Here is a 22,044-nt window from a genome sequence, read left to right as displayed (position 1 = left end):
GACAATATCGGTATAGGTAAAAAAAACAATATCGAGCATCCCTACTTTTTATGCTATCAAAAGGAACATCAAGCTAGACATCCAATTAAAATCTGGCTCAAAATATTAGACTTCGTCATAGAACCCATTTCCCTGCATGGTTGCGAGGTCTGGGGCCCACTTGCAAACCAAGATTTCACAAAATGGGACAAACACCAAATTGAGACTCCGCATGCAGAATTTAGCAAATCCATTCTCTGCACCCAACGGAAAATACAAAATAATGCATGCAGAGCAGAACTAGGAAGATACCCAGTAATTATCAAAATCCAAAAAAGAGCATTTCAATTCTATAATCACCTAAAAGAAAGTGACCCAGACACACTCCACAACATAGCCCTCACCTACAGAGAGACCCTTGAGAGATGCCCACTCAGCCAGATGGTTCTGGGACTCTGCTCACAAACACAAGCAGAGCCATCAGACAGAAACCACACTGGACTAAACCAAATTATAAGAAAACAAAAATAAATCTATCTGACACATTGGAAAGAATCAACCCAAAACCAGAGCAAATTGGAATGCTATTTGGCCCTAAACAGAGAGTACACACACACAGTGGCAGAATACCTGAGCACTGTGACTGATCCAAAACTAAGAAGATCCTTGACTAGGTACAGATTCAGCGGCACAGCCTAGCCATCGAGAAAGGCCGCCATAGGCAGACCTGTCTCCCAAGAGAAGACATAAAACACCCAAAGAGACTTCGAAAACATGGAAAATAACTCAAAACTCCAATACCTACTGGGAGAAATACAACAATGTGAAAACACAGACAAGAAAAGGACATCCAACGGAATACAACCACCATAAAGACAATCACACAAAAAAATCCTTCTGTACTGTTCTGATTTCTTCTGATTTCTCTGTTTGATTGTTTTGTTTTGTTTGGCTTGGCTTTGGCAATGTAAACGTATGTTTTAACACTGGCTTTGGCAATGTAAACGTATGTTATGAATTGACATGGATTTTGAATTTGATTTCCCATGTCAATAAAGTTGAATTGACATGGATTTTGAATTTGATTTTGGATTTTGAATGAAGTCAATAAAGTTGAATTGAATTGAAATTGAGAGAGAGAGAGAGATAGAGAGAGAGAGAGAGAGAGAGAGAGAGGGAGATAGGGAGAGAGACACAGAGGGGAGAGAGAGACAGAGAGGGCGAGAGACAGAAGGAGAGATAGAGGGAGAGTGAAAATATTGTGAGTGAATGCACCAATAAAGCACAATTAGATTTGCATAAAATGTATATTTGTCTTTGGCATATGAGACAAAACACACTATACACAACAATATACAACGATACACAATAACACACACTATACACAATGCTATAGAACAATACACAGTAACACACACTATACACAATGATATACTATACAACAATACACAATAACACACACTATACACAACGATATACAAAAATACACAATAACACACACACTATACACAATGATATACAACAATACACAATAACACACAGTATACACAATAATATACAACAATACACAATAACACACAGTATACACAATGATATACAACAATACACAATAACACACACTATACACAACGATAAACAACAATACACAATAACACACACAGGGCACGAAATTAGAGCCCGCCAAGCGCCATTGGCGGGCAGATTTTACGTTTGGCGAGTGAGACTGAGAGGTCTGTCCACCATGTGGCAGGCAATCAAATAGTCATGTGAAAACTAGGGATGCACCGAATGGGAAATTCTTGGCCGAAACCGATACCGAAAATAGGAAACAGTTGGCCGAAAACCGAATGCCGAAAGGCCGAAAATTATTAATATAAATATATATATATAGATTTTTTTTTAGCTACCTGCTTATGGCAAAAGACATGATTATGGCTAAACTTAACTTAAATAATATTAATAATCACTATTATGGGCCCATAAAACATTTATTCAGCACTTTTGAATGCATACATTAATTCCAGACTGTTAAGACTAAAAGACTACAACGATTGATGACGACCTACTGTCCTCGCATTTCCATTTCCGGTTTAACGATAATACATTTTCAACAACAGATTGCTGCTAATTAAACACTTCATTTAAACGGAGTAACGTTAACGTTATGTCGAGTTCATACGTGTAGTGTAGTATGAACTCGTCATAACGTTAACATTACTCAGTGTCCACTGTTGCTGCCACCGTTGCGTCGCAGATGGATGGTACACTGTTAGCTCCGTAGCTAATCCGCTCCTAGACTACTGATAGCAGTACCGTTAACGTCGGAGCTGATCAATACTCCGGTTTTTTCTAATTTAGTTTAGAACCGGGTTTCGGGGGGCATCCCTACTCCCAAGAGGAGTTAGTTATCACAGGCTGTAGAATGCAGGAAGAGCTGCCAAGCTGCTCACGTTACATGTTGCGCATGCTACCGGTAATCCGGTATGTCTGTAGTCGTGTTTTGATGATGTCATCACAACAACACGTTATTTGACTTTCGGTCATATATTTTCGGTGCTAAAACCCTTTCGGCCGAAAGCCGAAAGAGCCTTTTTAACCATTTTCGGCCGATCATTTTCGGTAGCCGAATTTTCGGTGCATCCCTACTGAAAACTGATAGAAAAACATGATCCAATTCTTAGCAGAGTTCTCACTCGCTGTCTCAGCACAGACATGCAGCGCACTGCTCCTCCTACTCCTCCTACTCCTCCTGCCCCTCCCGCACCCATGTAAACAGAGGCTATTGCCTCGGACAGTCACCGTGACGCTAGTCTAGTCAGTGGGACCTCCGTGAGCTAACGTTAGCTACCGTTACAAAATGACCCAGTCAACTATTCACTTTTAGTTTAATACATGTGGCATTGTGTAACGTTATCCAGCCGGCTAGCTACTGATAGCTCCTGATATCAACAAATGCTCCAGCAATAGTCTAGTGCATAATACCTCCGTTGGCTAGGTAGCTCACGTTAGCTCACGTTAGCTCACTAGTCACTACGAAATGTCCCAGTAAACTAAATAGTTCACTGAGGCGTTGTCTTAACGTTATCTAGCAGTAGCTACAGATAGCTTCTGATATCAATGTCTTATAATAACATGTGTATTCGAGCCCCTGGCTTCCATCGCATGAGGGCATGCTGAATAGGGTCCAGCTGCAGCGCCGGAGAATCCTTGCATGCTGAATGTAGAGTATAGGGGCAGCTGCAGCGCCGGAGAATCCTTGCTGGAGCTGGAGGCTACTCGAGTATACACACAGACAGTGGAGCTGTTTGCAGATAGCGAGCATTTTGACTTGTTGCGTGGTGGACTTTGTGCTGGACTTTGTTCGTACTTTGGTGGAAGAAACAATCCCCACTACCACAATTAGAGTTTACCCAAATCAAAAACCCTGGGTAGACAAATCCGTCCGTGAAGCTCTGAAAGCGCGCACCAAAGCATACAACGACGGCCTGGTGGCAGGCAACATGAATGACCACAAGGTGGCGCGATACAACGTAAGGAGGACAGTGACAGAGGCAAAACGGCGCTACAGGGATAAAACTGAACTCCAGTTTGCACAGGCTGACTCCAGAGCTATGTGGCAGGGGCTCAAAACGATGACAGACTACAAAGGCACCTCCCTCAAACTGAACAGTGACATCTCCTTAGCAAATGACCTCAATACCTTCTATGCGAGGTTTGATGCTGGTAATAACAACACCAGCCCACAAGCCACGGCAATGGGGGGGGGGGGGGGGGGGGGGGGGGGGGGTCTGCTGCTGATGGAGACTCAGTGTTCAGGGTAACAGAGCATGAGGTGAGGCGGACCTTTAAAAAAGTGAATATCAGGAAGGCAGCAGGACCGGACGGCATCCCCGGCCGCGTCCTAAAAGTCTGTGCCGACCAACTGGCCCCGGTATTCACTGACATATTTAACCTGTCCTTAGAACAGGCTGTCATCCCCACCTGCCTGAAGAAGTCCACTATTATCCCTGTACCCAAAAAATCCAAGCCTGCTTGCCTCAACGACTACCGCCCTGTAGCTCTCACCTCCATAGCCATGAAGTGCTTTGAGAAGCTAGTAAAGGGCTACATCTGCTCCTCCCTCCCCATGAACATGGACCGACCCCATGCAATTTGCATACCGCCCCAACAGGTCCACGGAGGACGCCATAGCCCATGTGCTGCACACAGCAGCATCACACCTGGACAAGAGGAAGGGGAACTATGTGAGAATGCTATTCATCAACTACAGCTCGGCATTCAATACCATAGTCCCCTCCAAACTCATAGCCAAGCTCAGGGACCTGGGCTTGAACTATGACCTCTGCCAGTGGGTCTTGGACTTCCTGACGGGCAGACCCCAGGTGGTGAGAGCAGGCAACTGCACCTCCTCATCCATCACCCTCAACATAGGGGCCCCCCAGGGCAGGCCTGTACATTGCGACATATATGTCGCACGTGCGACACTGACGTCAGTCTGTGCGATGAATGAATTGACTTCAGTAGCACTGGTGCGATGGCCCGTGGAGCAAGCAAAAAAAAATAAAGTGTGACGGTAAATTGAATGGACCACAGCGCCACGCTATCCACTTGGTACTTGTAGTCTCGTGCGATTAAAAACAATGTCCCGTCTCGCGTAGAGTCCATAATCAAACACCAAATCCCATAATCCCTAGCGAACAATATCCCCGCGACTAAGTTGCGAGCTCAATGTACACTGACTGAGTGACTTCGACAAGATGAAGCGCTTTTTTAAGGTATTAAATCCAACAAAAGAAGTACAAGATCAAAACCCCAAACGAGCCCGAGAGGGACCACCGTTAATAGAAACGAGACAAAAGGAGAAGATTAACAAGATGTACAGATATAACGCAGAGTGGGAAAATGATTTTCCGTGGATATTTTTTAATGAGGAAGCACAGCTATTATTATTCTGTCACTGGTGCCGGGAGACTCCGGAAAAGATCCGATCAGAGAATCCCTTGACTCGCGGGTAACAATATCCTAAAAAGGGATAACATTAATAAACACAATACGTCCCATCGACACATTCTTGCCCGGGATGCCTTCAACGCTAAACAAACTCCTGAGCGCGGGCCGGCACCCTATTGCACTCGCTGAGTAAACAGACGACCAGAGCGGATGATGCTGATCTCCGTGAGGTAAAGTTTAAGATGAATGTGGCATATTGCATCGCCAAGGAAGAAATGCTGTTCACTAAATTTAAGCCGCTAATTTTACTCTGTAAAAAGAACTCCATCGTATGGCTACTTAAATTCCCCTCCGGGATCAATAAAGTATTAATTATCTATCAATCAATCTATCTATCTATCTAATTGCTGACCTGACCAGCTGACTTAATTAAGGGGCGTGTTTAAAGCGGCCATTTTGTTTCCTTAAGTGACCCATTAAAAGCTGCTTCCTGCTTAAAGACAGCACTTGTGTACTGAGTGTGATCTCAGAGCCCTGTCACTGCTTAAAAGCAGAACCTCAGCCTCTCCTGGAATCACTCTGTACTACATTCTGTTGTGGAAGGACAGCTCATTCACTGAGAGACTTACACTGCATCAGGGTAAGACATTTTAAGTCATTTAGTAATATCTTTAAACTGAGACTTGATTGCTGACCTGACCAGCTGACTTAATTAAGGGGCGTGTTTAAAGCGGCCATTTTGTTTCCTTAAGTGACCCATTAAAAGCTGCTTCCTGCTTAAAGACAGCACTTGTGTACTGAGTGTGATCTCAGAGCCCTGTCACTGCTTAAAAGCAGAACCTCAGCCTCTCCTGGAATCACTCTGTACTACATTCTGTTGTGGAAGGACAGCTCATTCACTGAGAGACTTACACTGCATCAGGGTAAGACATTTTAAGTCATTTAGTAATATCTTTAAACTGAGACTTGATTGCTGACCTGACCAGCTGACTTAATTAAGGGGCGTGTTTAAAGCGGCCATTTTGTTTCCTTAAGTGACCCATTAAAAGCTGCTTCCTGCTTAAAGACAGCACTTGTGTACTGAGTGTGATCTCAGAGCCCTGTCACTGCTTAAAAGCAGAACCTCAGCCTCTCCTGGAATCACTCTGTACTACATTCTGTTGTGGAAGGACAGCTCATTCACTGAGAGACTTACACTGCATCAGGGTAAGACATTTTAAGTCATTTAGTAATATCTTTAAACTGAGACTTGATTGCTGACCTGACCAGCTGACTTAATTAAGGGGCGTGTTTAAAGCGGCCATTTTGTTTCCTTAAGTGACCCATTAAAAGCTGCTTCCTGCTTAAAGACAGCACTTGTGTACTGAGTGTGATCTCAGAGCCCTGTCACTGCTTAAAAGCAGAACCTCAGCCTCTCCTGGAATCACTCTGTACTACATTCTGTTGTGGAAGGACAGCTCATTCACTGAGAGACTTACACTGCATCAGGGTAAGACATTTTAAGTCATTTAGTAATATCTTTAAACTGAGACTTGATTGCTGACCTGACCAGCTGACTTGATTAAGGGGCGTGTTTAAAGCGGCCATTTTGTTTCCTTAAGTGACCCATTAAGGGCCAGGTGTTAGAAAGCACTAATTAGTGATAGGGATTTAAAGGCCTGCTGGCTTAGCGTCAGCGAAGCGTCGAGAAACGAAGAGGGACAAAGAGGAGTTTTCCTGGAGTTTTCTGCAGAGGGATCCAGGGATCCACCCAGTGCTAAGTACATCATAATCCTATCTTACACTCCACTCTGAAAAATCTCCCTTTCCCTCCCACTCTGCTATTTCTCTACTTCCTCCCTGCCACTCTTGACACCACAATGTGTCTCATATCCACAATCTGCTCCCCCAGAACAGATTCAACCCACCCACGGCAGTTTGCTAGCAACCCGGCTAATCTATCCTACCCTCCTACAGCCACTAATACGCCTGTCACAGTACAGGGAGGCCTATGGAATTGTCAATCAGCAGTCAAGAAAGCTGACTTCATTACTGCCTACGCCCATAGTCAAAATCTGCAGCTCCTGGCTCTAACTGAGACCTGGATAACCCCCAATAACTCATCAACACCTGCAGCATTATCTACAAACTATAACTTCACTCACACACCTCGACCTTCCAGGCGGGGTGGAGGCACTGGCCTCATGACATCTCCTTCATGGACTACAAACTTAACACCCCTCCCAGCACTGTCACTCTCCTCTTTTGAATATCATGCAGTATCTGTCTCTAATCCTTTCAATCTCACCATTGTTACACTCTACCGCCCTCCAGGTCCGCTCGATCACTTCACAGATGAGCTGGACATGCTTCTAAGCTCCTTACCGGAAGATGGTACCCCTCTCCTTCTATTGGGCGACTTCAACCTGCCTGACTCATCTCAGTCAGTCATAGTAGTCTCCCTCCTACAATCATTTGACCTGACTCCCACTGCCATGCCTCCCACCCACAAAGCAGGCAACTCCTTGGATCTCATATTTTCCCGTAACTCCAGTATCATTAACACCACGGTAACTCCCCTACATGTATCTGACCATTCCTTCATATCCTTCTCACTAACTCTCATGCTTAACCGAAAGGTCTTCACCCCAACTCAAACCGTCTCACTCAGACGCAACCTGCCCTCCCTATCCCCCTCCACCCTCTCCTCTGACATACTATCCACTCTACCTTTGAGTGACACCTTCTCTGCTCTCTCCACAGAGATGGCAACCTCCACCCTCCTCTCAGCCCTTGCAACCTCCTTCGACAAGCTCTGTCCCCTCGTTGAGAAACCTGCCCGCCGTTCCCCACCCAGTCCATGGCTGACAGATCCAGTGAGAGAACAAAGACAGGTCCTGAGAGCAGCTGAAAGGAAGTATAGAAAGTCACGCCTCACTGCTGACATCGACACATATCACAACCTCTTGTTAACATTCTCCAAAACCATTACTAATGCCAAAGCTTCTTTCTTTCACCATAGGATCGAGGCCTCTGCCAAGAATCTTCGCAAACTGCATGCTACCATGTCCTCCCTCCTCACTCCCCCCCCACCCCCCCCCTCCCTCATCTTTCTCTGCCGAAGACTTTGCGATCTTCTTTGAGGAAAAAGTGGAGAACATCCGCAGCTCCTTCTCCCAACCCCCACCCATTCCAAATGCTGAATCGAGAACCTCATCCTTCACTCTGTCATCTTTCTCTCCCATTACAGAAGCCGAGACCCTGACACTGGTAACGTCGAACCGTCCGACTACATGCCAGCTGGACCGGCTACCTTCCCCACTCCTCCAGACCATAGCACCAGACATCCTCCCATTCCTAACTGCAACCATCAACTCCTCACTCAACTCGGGGGTGGTCCCCACCTCCCTAAAACAAGCCAGAGTCACGCCCCTCATAAAAAAACCATCCCTGAACCCTACCGTCATAGGCAACTACCGTCCTGTCTCTCTTCTCTCCTTCCTTTCTAAAACACTTGAACGTGCTGTATCCAACCAACTTACTGCTTATCTCTTACAGAATGACCTCCTAGACCCTAATCAGTCAGGCTTCAGGACTGGTCACTCCACAGAGACAGCCCTCATTGCGGTCACAGAGGCACTTCACTTAGCAAAAGCGAAAGGCCTCTCCTCTGTCCTGATTCTCCTAGATCTATCTGCAGCCTTCGACACAGTCAACCACCAGATCCTCCTCGCGGCCCTCGCAGGAATGGGAGTGGCTGGCTCTGCGCTGACATGGTTGTCATCATACCTCAATGACCGCTCCTACCAAGTGTCATGGAGAGGGACCCTGTCGGCCACCCGCCCCCTGCGGACGGGTGTCCCCCAGGGCTCGGTTTTAGGACCCCTTCTCTTCTCCCTCTACACTAAATCACTGGGTAACATTATCACGTCTCATGGCTTCTCCTACCACTGTTATGCCGACGATACTCAACTCTTCCTCTCCTTCCCTCCCTCAGATATCCACGTCTCTGAGCGGATCTCGGCCTGTCTGTCCGACATCTCCGCCTGGATGACGACCAACCACCTCAAACTGAACCTAAGCAAAACAGAATTGCTCCACCTGCCGGCCAAATCCTCCCCCCTGACCGACCTTTCCATCACAGTCGAGAATGCAGCTGTGACCGCGTCCCCGACCGCCAAGAACCTTGGTGTTGTCCTCGACGACCAGTTGAACTTCTCTGCTCACATCGCAGCGACAACCAGAACCTGCCGATTCCTCCTGAGCAACGTCAGAAGGATCCGCCCCTTCCTGACAAAAGAAGCCACCCAACTCCTCGTCCAATCAACAGTCATCTCCCGCCTCGACTACTGCAACGCACTGCTCGCTGGCCTCCCGGCCACTGCCACTAAGCCTCTTCAACTCATTCAGAACGCAGCGGCCCGCCTGATCTCAAACCTACCGAAGTCGGCCCATGTCACCCCACTTCTTAGGGACCTGCACTGGCTCCCCATTGCTGCACGAATCCGCTTCAAGGCCCTCGACCTAGCATACCGTGCGGCAAAGGGAACTGCTCCCGCCTACCTCCGGTCAATGGTCTCTAACTACACACCCTCAAGACCCCTACGCTCTGCATCTTCTGGCCGCCTCAGACCTACTCCTATCCAAGCTCCGGGAGGGTCATCAAAGAGAAGTCGCCTATTCTCAGTCCTTGCCCCACAATGGTGGAATGAACTACCCACCCCAGTTAGGACAGCCGAAACACGTCCAATCTTTCGCCGTCGACTAAAGACGCACTTCTTCAACCATTATCTGAATTAAAAAAAAAAAAAAAACCCTAACCCTAACCCTAACTAACCATACTGTCATGCACTTGTCCTAATAAACTAACCTACACTGTAGCACTCAACACTTTGATGAACATTGTTACTCAGCTGATAGAGTTGTGCCCTTCCTGATGGCTTGTCGTACAGAACTTGTAAGTCGCTTTGGATAAAAGCGTCAGCTAAATGACTAAATGTAAATGTAAATGTAATAACGAGACAATATGCAAATAAGGTAATAATAATAATAATTCATTTTATTTATAAAGCCCTTTTCATTCATGCAGAGTTCCTTGTACTTAGTTCTGATTAATGCAATAGTGTGTGTGTGTGTGTGTGTGTGTGTGTGTGTGTGTGTGTGTGTGTGTGTGTGTGTGTGTGGATCTGAAAAAGTGGCCAGCAGACATGATGCTGGAACTGTGACACGTGTGCAGTGCACACACACACACACACGCACGCACACACACACGAATAATTATAATAATAATAATAATAATAATAATAATAATAATAATAATAATAATAATAATAATAATAATAATACATTTATTTATTTGGTTCCACAAATATGTACAGGTGTTTGTATGCATTATATCTATTTGTTATGTTGGTTTCTAGGTGTTTCTAGGTTGGTTTCTAGCTTTCCCTGTAATCTGAGTCCACACCAGCGCTGCCTGGTCTCGGACTGCTTCATATCGGTTATATGGTTATGTCCTTGTTCTTTTTGTTTTACATTATGGGCAAATAAAGAAAGAATTTGTCTAAAAGCATTTCTTGTTAAAGTTTGGATTTTGTGTGCCCTGTATGCAAGATTCATGTCCCTTGCCAGTCACATACCTATTTAAGTAATGAACTGCACTACTTGTGGTTGTTTTTAGAGATTTTAGAGACGTTTTATACTCGTGCTACAAGATTTTGGCCTGTGCTACAAAACTATCAACCTCTGTAGCACCAGTGCTATGTGCAAAAAAAGTTAACGTACAGCCCTGCCCCAGGGCTGTGTTCTGAGTCCCCTCCTCTACTCCCTGTACACACACGACTGTGTGGCTCAGCGGAGTAGCAACACAATCATCAAATTTGCTGACGACACAGTGGTGGTGGGCCTGATCTCTGCCAACGACGAGAGGGCCTACCTGGAAGAGGTCAAGGTCCTGGCGGGATGGTGCCAGGAAAACAGCCTCTCCCTGAACGTCAGCAAAACAAAGGAGATGATTGTGGACTTCAGGAGGTCGGGGGTCAAGGACTACAGCCCCCTCAGCATCGACGGGGCACCGGTTGAGAGAGTGAACAGCTTTAAGTACCTCGGAGCCTACATATCCGAGGACTTGACATTGACCACACACATTGACAGTGTTGTGAAGAAGGCACGACAACGCCTCTACTTCCTCAGGCGCCTAAGGAAGTTCCAAGTCAGTCAGAAGATCCTTAAGAACTTCTACTCATGTACAATAGAGAGCATCCTGACTGGCAACATCACCTCCTGGTTTGGGAATAGCACTGCACAAGACCGAAGCAGACTACAAAGAGTGACACGTTCAGCCGAACGCACAATTGGAGGGGGGCTCCCCACCCTCCAGAACATTTACAACAAGCGGTGCAGGGGCAAGGCTAAGAGAATCATTAAAGACTCCAGTCACCCGAACAACTGCCTCTTTGAACTGCTGCGGTCAGGCAAGCGATACCGGAGTCTCAAGGCGAGCACAGAAAGACTCAGAAGAAGCTTCTATCCCCAGGCCATCAGGCTGCTCAACGAACAATGAACACTACACAACAACCATCAAACGCACATAGCACACACATCCACACGCACACACTCACTTTAAACAAACACACTGTAGCACCCACTCCCCACACTTTATAGCACACACTCACTTTAAACAAACACACTGTAGCACCCACTCCCCACACTTTATATTTATTGATGAAGGATTGCACTACAACTCGTACACCTTACTGTAAATTGTACCTAAATTGTACCTCATCCCATTTCTGCTTTGCAGTGCACTATATAGTATTGTACATTAGTACACTGCATAGTATTGTATATTATATGGTAACTCAGTTACGTCTATTCTGCATCGAACATTGTACATATGTCTATACTGAACACTGTGACCTCATTTTCTACTTCTAATTTACATGCTATACTATGTTATTTGATACTATCTTGTCTAGCACAGTCTCTGGAGCGTAACAGTAAGAAGCATTTTGTATGAAAGTATTCTGTACTTCTGTATGACAACTATTAAAGAAACTTGAAACTTGAAACTTGAAACTTGGTGGCGATGTCTCGCAGATAATACAACTACAAGTATGATTATATAATATATTTAAATTTAATTAAAAAAAAAATAAAAAAAATTGGCTGGTAAGAAATATGCTTTTAACTTTTTTTTTACTTTTTGACTCACCGGCCAGTGGCGGGTAGATGGGAAAAATCTACCCGCCACTGGCCGGTGAGTCAAAAAGTTAATTTCGTGCCCTGAACACACAGTATACACAATGATTGTGATATGATGATTGTGATATGATATGACACAATGAAATGATATATCGTTGTGTATAGTGTGTGTTATTGTGTTTATGTACATTATACCTGTTATGTCTCGTTCTTATTTTTATTACTTGTATTATTGCACAATCGCATTCGCTGCGGGCATGACCACCCGCATTTCACTGTATGCTTGTATGCCGTGACAAATAAAACTCTTGACTTGACTATACAACAATACACAATAACACACATTATACACAATGATATACAACAATACACAATAGCACACACTATACACAACGATAAAAAATGACACTCAGAACACAGCAGTACACATAAACACGTAAACTATATAACCTTGATGACACACAGAACACAGCAGTACAAACACATAAACACATGAATTACATAACCTTGATGACACACAGTACACAGCAGTACACAAACATAAACTAGGGCTGTCTTAAATACTTCGAAGCTTCGTTCGATGGACATGGGATTCGAATATGAAAATAAAATTCGATTATTAAAAAAATATATATATGATATATATATTTTTTGGGTGCAAAATCAACTCTGCCTCTCTTTGTTAACTACAACAAGCAATGCTGTTTGTTATTTAAGATGAGGTCGGACTCGGCACTGACAGATTTGTGTTCATTGTGCTGCTTTTATAAAGCCTCAAATGACGGCTTACAAATTTTCATGAAAGCAAAGTGTTTTGTTTGTCTAAGATTTAAAAAGGTTTAAACTTTACAGCACTGACAAAGTTGAACAAAGTGATGTACAAGTCCCACACCATAAAACAAAACAAAAATTATAATTCTTATTTTTATTTTTTATCTCGAAGCTTCGAATTAAATTCGAATCTCGGCCCCGAAGCTTCGAATTCCAAAAAAAAATTCAAAGGTCAGCCCTAACATAAACACATAGACTACATAACCTTGATGACACAGTACACAGCAGTACACACACATAAACACATATAAACGACATAACCTTGATGACACACAGTACACAGCAGTACAATAAATACAGGGACAGAAACTGAGATGGAGACATGAACAGACACAGAGACAGATAGAGAGACGGAGACAGAGATGGAGACAGGGACAGACACAGAGATGGAGACATGGACAGACACAGAGATGGAGACATGGAGGGGCGGCTACGTGGCGTAGTGGGCAAGGTGCTCGCCACGAAATGCTGGAGACGCTGGGCTCGTCAGTTCGAGCCCAGCACTCCACATTTGCTTTCAGTTTAGCTGGTCGTCCGTACTAATACACATTGGCCGTATTAGGGGGTGGGAAACTGATGGGTGGGGATCGGGCGTTGTGGACAGCGACTCCTACAGGTCGGTTGGTGCGCCTGCGCAGTAGAATCAGGAAGTGTCGGGGGCAGCGTGAGCCTCCCACGCGTTACTCCTCGCCACTGAGAGATCGAGCTGTGCAGGTGAAAAGATTTACCTCAAGTACCGGAGCCGGCTTGTGGGAGGCAAGAAACAGCGTCCATGACAGGGGAGGGTTGAATTGGATGATACGAAATTGGGATGGGAGAAAATATAGAAAAATGGGAGAAAAAGTGGATCAAAAAAAAAAATAGATGGAGACATGGACAGTAGGGATGGGTACCGTTCACATTTGAACCGATACGGTACCGGTACCTGTGAATCGATACCGGTACCCAACGGTACCTTTTTTCTGTGCTTTAGTCTCTAAAAATGTAATCTACCTACTTCAGTTGTAAAAAAAAAAAAAATCCAAACTTCAAATAACCACATTTTCGACAGTTTTCGGCTTGCCATTGCCCCGACTGCTTTGTTGTTGAATCAAGTCAAATCCTAAGTAAGCGTATATTGTGCGTGTGAACGTTGACATGAAAAAAAAAGTGTAAAACGGTATCTCACGTGAATCGATACTCGGTAGTACCGACGTGTTTCGGTAAGTACCTTTAAAAGTACCGAATTCGGTACCCATCCCTAATGGACAGACACATCGATGGAGACAGGGACAGACACAGAGACAGTCAGATAGAGAGACAGGGACAGACACAGAGACAGTCAGATAGAGAGACAGGGACAGACACAGAGACAGTCAGATAGAGAGACAGGGACAGACACAGAGACAGTCAGATAGAGAGACAGGGACAGACACAGAGACAGTCAGATAGAGAGACAGGGACAGACACAGAGACAGTCAGATAGAGAGACAGGGACAGACACAGAGACAGTCAGATAGAGAGACAGGGACAGACACAGAGACAGTCAGATAGAGAGACAGGGACAGACACAGAGACAGTCAGATAGAGAGACATGAGGGACAGACATCAGATGTTCAGTTCATGCCACACAGAGTACTGTACTGTACTTCCTGCACCCTGGTCGCCAGAATATCCAGTTCTACAGTAATTAAAGGTGCACCTGTACCTTTCTACCTTGAATTGAATTGAGAGAGGGGGGTATAATTAAAGAGGGGACAGAGGAAAGGGGGGAGTGCCAGAGAGAAACAGAAAGCGAGTGAGCAAGAGAGAGCGCACGCGAGAGAGAGAGAGAGAGAGAGAGAGAGAGAGAGAGAGAGAGAGAGAGAGATTAAAAGATTAAAAGTGTCTCTATATACCAGCACGTCCTAGATGCCAAACTTTTTACTTAATTTTGCCTTATTGCTCCATAAATGTGCACATATTTAATGGGGAAGTGCCTCATTTGCATATATACACATACAATTCAGAAAACTTGCAATATATTTTTTCTTAGTTTATATGTACATAACAAACTGGGAAAGTTTCATAGTGATATCTATTCAAATATTCGTTTGCCTATTAGGGGGTACTACACTGTACTACACTGTTACTACACTGTTTGTAGCCTGTGTGTTCAGTTCAATAACATCATTATTATTATTATTCAGTTATCAGGCATGTGTTTAGGTTGTCAATTACTAATGGTTTGATTAGGTATTGTGTTTGTAAATAGCTGTTTAAGGCGAGACAGCCCCCCCAAATTGCCTTTTTTCGACGATATTGAGATTTTGTTATATTTTGCTTCCTAAACATGTCTTCTATGAAACTACTGACAATAAAATGTCAATAACACACATTTAGTTGTTTATTTGACTTCATTTTGCCTGATTGCATCCATAAAATTTTGTGCACATATTTAATGGTGAAGTGCCTCATTTGCATATATAAACATAAGATTCAGGAAATTTGCAATATATTTTTTCTTAGTTTATATGTACATAACAAACTGGGAAAGTTTCATAGTGATATCTATTCAAACAGGGACCGAAACGAAAGCCCGCCGCCCGCCAGGGGCGCTCAGTTTTTACCTTTGGCGCTTGACACTTAGAGGGCTGCCCGCCGTGTGGCGTGTAGTTCATAACGATACTCTTATTCTGATTGTGCGAGTACAGATTATAGCCTCTCTCGTCTTTTTTTGTCTCCGCCGCGAGATCGTTAAAAAACTACAAGTCCCACATTGCACTCAAGTCAACGGTCCAATCACAGTAGAGTGACGTGACTGGTTTCATGAGAAAGAAAGCAAATGACCAATCGGAAGCTCTCATTTGGCTTGTTTACTTCCTGAAACGCCACCATTGCAATATGCGGGCAGTCTGCTCTAGTTTAGATCGGACCTCCATGAGCTACCGTTACTGTTTAAACAATGACCCAGTCAACTATTCACTTTTAGTTTAATACATGACGAGGCATTGTCTAACGGTATCTAGCTGGCTAGCTACTGATAGCTGCTGATATCAACAAATGTTCCAGCAATAGTCGACTCGAGTGCATAATACCTCCGTTCCCTCGTTAGCTAGCTCATGTTAGCTAGCTCCTGTTAGATCTATCTGTCCCAGTAAACTAAATTGTCTTAACGTTATCTACCGGGCTAGCAGTAGCTACAGATAGCTCCTGATATCAATGTCTTATAACATTGATTGAATGCGTATTCTAGCTGAGGGCATGTTGAATGTGATTTGACAAAATAACCGTAACGTTATACCAATAGGTAGGGATGGGAATTGATAGGATTTTATCGATACGATTCCATTATCGATTCTGCTTATCGATTCGATTCTTTATCGATTCTCTTATCGATACCTGATCAATTTATAATTTAAATAAATAAATTGGAAATGCAACAGAACTAAGCTGGTTAGAATAACAACATGCAACTTGACATTTCTGATTGTCATTTATTGTTGAGCCCCCATGTCAGGGGCGACAGTGGCTCGGGAGGTAGAGCAGTCGTCTGGCAATCCGGAGGTTCCCGGTTCGATTCCCGCTCCTCCCGGGCAGCGTGTCGATGTGTCCTTGAGCAAGACACTTAACCCCTAACTGCTCCCGATGAGCAGGTTGGCACCTTGCATGGTTGCCTGCGCCGTCGTTGTGTGAATGTGTGAGTGATTGGGTAAAATGTAAGGAACAAATTGTAAAGCGCTTTGGATAAAAGCGCTATATAAAAAAGCAGCCATTTACCATGTCAGAAAAATACAAAAACTGTAAAAAATAAACATTAACTATAGCCTACACTTAAATAAAATAATGTATTTGAGATTCTCTTAAAATGTATTTATTTTTTTATTCTTAAACTAATTTAATCTATTGAATAACAGTCGTTATTCCTCTGACTTCTGTCTCACACACACACACACACACACACAGACACACAGAGCTCCCTCCCCGGGCCCCTGTCCTGTAGGTATTGGCTTGTGTTGCTACACGGACACATTTGTATGTTGCACCATGGTACTTCCTGTCTGACGGACTTAGTAAATAAACAATCCGGCTCTTATTATATGTGAACTAAAGAGTACAATGTTTACTAGGGGTGCACCGATATATCGGTCGGGTATCGGTATCGGCCGATAAGTGCCTTGTTGACTGCTATCGGCCTATCGGCCGATAAGCTCAAATGTGCCGATAGCAGTCGCCGATAACTAACCATCCATTTGTGTAGCGTCAAGACAAAAAAAAAATTCACTCGCGACCTACCTGCACAACGCCCGCCGTCCGCCCCACACACACAAGCTACTGCATCAAAGTTACTATTTATGATTAACAAGGCATTCGTTTTGTGGCATTAACGTTATATAGTTAGTGTTACACGGACAATAACATCAGCATATTATTATTACCCATAGCAGCAAGGCATTACTCCGAGTCCGTTCATAGCCGGGAGGCAGACGACTAACGTTACTGGTGAAAATGTGATTTACGTTGGAATACTCCTTTGCCAACTTGCTGTACTTTGCTTGCAGGTCTGCAGCCATTATTACTGGATTAAGAATAGCCCCAACTTTAGCCAACGTAACGTTATGGCTAAACCTTTAACATTAGTTAACCCTAGCTTTCGGTTAGCTGTTCAATGCTAATGTAATAACACAACCAAGCGAATCCATCAGAGCTCCCCATCAACACCGCTCTGTCGGGAGGATGGCATTTAAGAAAGTATCTGCTGTTAAAATGACACAAACATTCGTTTTGTGGCATTAACGTTATTATAGTTAGTTACACGTTCAATTACATCAGCATAGTATTTACCCGAAGATAGCAAGCAAGCCGTGCATAGCTCGGTTACATTCCGTTGCTCATTCCGTACCCAACTACACATTCTGCAATCTGTTAATAAAGTTTTCAACCAGACAAATGTATAGAAAGGCTTTGTTTTATTATAACATTTGTTGCAGTAAAATCATTGTGTCTCGTTTGGCCATCCTGTGGAGCGCGCTGGTCGGCGGGCACTGCCGGGCAGCTAACTTATTAGCTTGTTGTGGTTCTGAGTTTGACTCGCATTCTCACAAGCAGATCAATGGCGGCATGCCCCGAAGTAGAAAAATGAATATTCGCTTGGTGGTAAGCAGGAGGTGGGTGCTAGCGGTGTGGCGTAATTGGCCGAATCGACTGTCAATCAAAATGGTTCCATTGCATTGGTTGAAAGCTCTGGTTGAGAGAATAGTATCCCGCTGCAGGCCGCCAGAATGGTTCCATTGCATTGGTTGAAAGCTCTGGTTGAGAAAATAGTATCCCTCTGCAGGCCGCCAGACGATACTGGGAGAGGGATCAGTGATACCATAAACATATTTCTTGATGTTTCCTTTTTTAAGTAAGTAAAGAGGCCTACAAATACAAACACACATACAAATATACAGTAGTTTCATTAAAAAAAATTAAAAAAAATTAAAAAAAAAATTAAAAAAAACATTAAAAAAAATTAAAAATACTTATTTTTTGCCACAATTATCGGTATCGGTATCGGTATCGGCCGATTGTGTTAGTTGAACAATCGGTATCGGTATCGGTGGCCAATTTTCATATCGGTGCACCCCTAATGTTTACAGAACAGTCCCCACCCGCTGTTTTATTGTATTTGTACCTGTACTATCCGCTGTCAGCTGTTTATCTCTCTTTGTGAGCTTGATTAAATAGCGTTAGCTCACGTTAGCTAGCGATAGCTCCGCGGCTAATTTTAGCTCACCCTAAACTAAATCAATGAAAGCATTCAAGTAGTTTTCACTGCACATAGAAGTAGCCAAACAGCGGGAGCATTTCGGGAGCATATGACCAAAAGCCAGGCAATTTCGAGCCCTTAAGGAATCAAATAGAGTCTGCCATGGCTACATGCTAACGCGCGCAACTGTAGGAAAAACCTGGCAGCGTTAAGGGAATCGAAAGTCACAGGAGCCACACGGTTCCAGGCATCGGCCAATTAGGAACCGGTTCCCAACGGGAACCGGTTTTCGATTCCCATCCCTACCAATAGGGTCCAGCTGCATCGCCGGAGAATCCTTGCATGCTGAATGTAGGGTCTAGCTGAATATAGGGTCTAGCTGCAGGGCCGGAGAATCCTTGCTGGAGCTGGAGGCTACTCAAGTATACACACAGACAGTGGAGCTGTTTGCAGATAGCGAGCATTTTGACTTATTGCGTGGTGGCGATGTCTCGCAGATAATACAACTACAAGTATGATTATATAATATATATTTTATTTAAAAAGAAATTTTTTATATAAAATATATATATTTTTTTTTTAATCAAACAAAATTTGGCAGGTAAGAAATATGCTTGGCGGGTAGATTCTTCCCATCTACCCGCCACTGGCCGGTGAGTCAAAAAGTTAATTTCGCTCCCTGTATTCAAATATTGTTTTGCCTATTAGGGGGTACTACACTGTACTACACTGTTACTACACTGTTTGTAGCCTGTGTGTTCAGTTCAATAACATCATTATTATTATTATTCAGTTATCAGGCATGTGTTTAGGTTGTCAATTACTAATGGTTTGATTAGGTATTGTGTTTGTAAATAGCTGTTTAAGGCGAGACAGTCCCCCCAAAATTGCCTTTTTTCGACGATATTGAGATTTTGTTATATTTTGCTTCCTAAACATGTCTTCTATGAAACTACTGACAATAAAATGTCAATAACACACATTTAGTTGTTATTTGACTTCATTTTGCCTGATTGCATCCATAAAATTTTTTGCACATATTTAATGGAGAAGTGCCTCATTTGCATATATAAACATAAGATTCAGAAAACTTGTAATATATTTTTTCTTAGTTTATATGTACATAACAAACTGGGAAAGTTTCATAGTGATATCTATTAAAGTTTTTTTTTCTATTAGGGGGTGCTGTCCCCCCTTAAAAAAATAAATGTATGGCATTTTACAATACAGAACTTTGAAGGCGTTTTCCCAAAAAAAAAAATTATGTGTTTTTCTTACACGCAAGGGTAGACAATGTACCACTACACACACCATACTTTCCACATTTCTTCCTATATATACCCTGCATCTTTTTACAGAGGGGTTTGTTGATATATCATTCATAGCCTGATTTATAGTACATTTAGACCAAAAAACATGGCGAAAATTGATTTGATTGATTCGTGGGATGATAAAAAGACATATCCATGCACAATCCCTTCTGTAAAAGGTTCACTGTGTTATGTGTCAATGAAACCATTTAAAAAAATTTGGCATCATCCAATGTTGGTATTTATACCCAAACGTCATATGCAAATTAGTGCATATTTAATGAGGTAACGCCTATTTTGCATATAAACATAAGATCTCAGAAAACTTGCAATAAATTTTTTCTAAGTTGTTATGTACATAACAAACGGAAAGTTTCATAGTGATATCTATTCAATTTTTTTTTGCCTATTCACCTGGGGTGTCTCACCGAAAAAAGGTGAGTGATTCTGGGTCCGAGTGTTTTCATTTAATTAAAAACCTTTCAACTCGTAAACACTGATGTTATCCTCATTTACAGCGCGAGACGACGAGCTTACAAAACAAGACACAGTTTATCAGCAATTCCAAACATATAGGCACAATAAATAAGAATAAACAATAAAGAACAATCAGCTAAGACAGTTACAAGTCAACACACAATGGTCAGAGATCATACTTTTAAATGGAGCAAAAGAAGGAAGAACCTTCAGCTTCAGAGTCAGTTGGAGGACATTCCAGGTGTTGGAAGCATCAAAGTAAAGAACAATCTTTACTAGTTCAGAGCAAACAGGAGGGACTTTAAGAACCAGCCAGTCATTTGAACGTGTAGAATATGTTGCAAGATTCCATTCCAACAGTGTTGTGATGTGTTGTTGGATGAGATTAATCTAATCTAAACTACATCTAATCTAAATCGAGAAGAAATGCAGAGAATCAAAAGAAAAATCGAACAGCAACTCACCTGACTGATGGTGGGAAAACCGAGGAAAAAAACAGAATTGTATTCTCCTCTTCAGCAACAGGTTGAATAGCCTCCAGCCATGAATAAGTTCAGATCCACAGTCCCCTGTTCTGTCGGGAGCCACGGGCGAACAGAGAGGATGCAGACTGAGCGGCTCCGGTGAGGAGGCGTGTTTACTGCAGGGTTACAGCGTCACAGAGTTAGCAGCGTGACGACACAACCCTATAGACAAACAACTTTTTTTTTGTTTGTTGATTATTAGATTAGATTAGATAAATGTATTGTCATCATACAGCACAAGTACAGTACAACGAAAATAAGTTTGGCATCCAGCCAGAGTGCAAATGTAACAGTAAAGTGCAATAGTTATAATATACAGGTGATTAAACTGGAATGAATGAAGAATGAATGAATGAATGAATGAAAACTTTATTTAACAGATTGCAGAATGGGTACAATACAGTACGGCTCAATACACACAATTGTTAAGGGGATGCAGACCAGAGAAAGACGTTTGTCTTGTTTACATCAGGGTCCCCCATTTTCAATTCATATTGAAAGGAGCTTCTATCCCCAGGGCCCAGGAGTTCAAAACTTTTAATCCCTATCTGATTCGATCAGATTTTTAAATCCCATTGTTGACAGAGTCACCTGGGGAGCAACAATAATGGGTTCATGACGACAAGGTCCTTCTTTAGCCTTTAATCGGCATGGTTTATTTCACATTGTATATGCACCATGAGACCTTCTCCCTCTGTGAGAGGTAGATGAGGAAGAGATCGAGGGGGAGGGAACAATCCCTTATATACCTTCTTACCTGACGTCAGTTACAATAGCTACGTCTCCTTGCGCCTACAGCACCCTCTTGTGGAAACAGTTAAGCAGTTACATACTATCATATTAACACATAAACTCAACACCCATTTTTTGTGATCCAGGATGCGTGAATACTTTCCCCAAGGCAGTTGTCCTTCCGCGTTCGGTTTACGCGGCCTGATTGGCCACTGACGCTTCTCTCAACGCCCAATCGCGTTACTCCTAACGCTCGCTCCTAACTTTCAGAACTTCTCTCAGTTCCACAAGTCCATCACATCAGCTACCTACCTGCATCAATATACTACTAACTATCAACTAACTCGCT

At 43.3% G+C, this 22,044-nt stretch overlaps 1 protein-coding gene across 3 annotated transcripts in view; it reads right to left on the bottom strand.

Moving 5' to 3' along the window:
• Positions 1–21,039, bottom strand: part of LOC311239687 (ceramide synthase 2-like) — a 149,170-nt gene extending 128,131 nt beyond the window's left edge. Inside the window, exon 1 of one of the 3 annotated variants that reach the window (XM_084328092.1) lies at positions 20,904–21,039. The gene's annotated coding sequence lies outside the window, so the exon portion shown is untranslated. Of the gene's footprint in view, positions 1–20,618; positions 20,658–20,903 lie in introns of those variants that run through there. The other 2 variants (XM_084328091.1, XM_084328093.1) reach the window with 2 other exon arrangements.
• Positions 21,040–22,044: the final 1,005 nt, after the last annotated feature.

Source organism: Notolepis coatsorum, assembly GCF_963971535.1.
Source record: "Notolepis coatsorum genome assembly, chromosome: 13".
Taxonomy (NCBI): domain Eukaryota; kingdom Metazoa; phylum Chordata; class Actinopteri; order Aulopiformes; family Paralepididae; genus Notolepis; species Notolepis coatsorum.
This window is presented reverse-complemented; position numbering and strand designations above follow the sequence as displayed.